Source organism: Etheostoma cragini, chromosome 5, assembly GCF_013103735.1.
Source record: "Etheostoma cragini isolate CJK2018 chromosome 5, CSU_Ecrag_1.0, whole genome shotgun sequence".
Taxonomy (NCBI): Eukaryota; Metazoa; Chordata; class Actinopteri; order Perciformes; family Percidae; genus Etheostoma; species Etheostoma cragini.
In genome coordinates, this window is record NC_048411.1 from 13789221 (window position 1) to 13789574 (window position 354).

The window sequence follows — 354 nt, forward strand, 5'->3', positions numbered from 1 at the left end:
AAGAAAATGTGCCGCATAATCAAGGATTTTTGCAACAAATCTTGCGCATGTGCAGGACGGATCGTGCAGTGTCGTGAACATAGACCGTGAAGCCTGGTAAAACACAATTATCATCTGCGCATGCGTGAACATCTTGCGCATGCGCAGAACGGATCGTGTAGGCAGGACGGATCGTGTACCGACAATACCCTTGTATCCCATGGATCCCCATGATTGTTGTGGTTTTACGTAGTGACAGTCTTATGTTGTGAAGGCAGCAGGTTTTCTCATATTTCTTCTCAGAGGGGTAGAAGATGGCTTTTGATGGAAGTTATTCAGTCCATTTATTTGGATAACTCATTATCACAAAAGCCA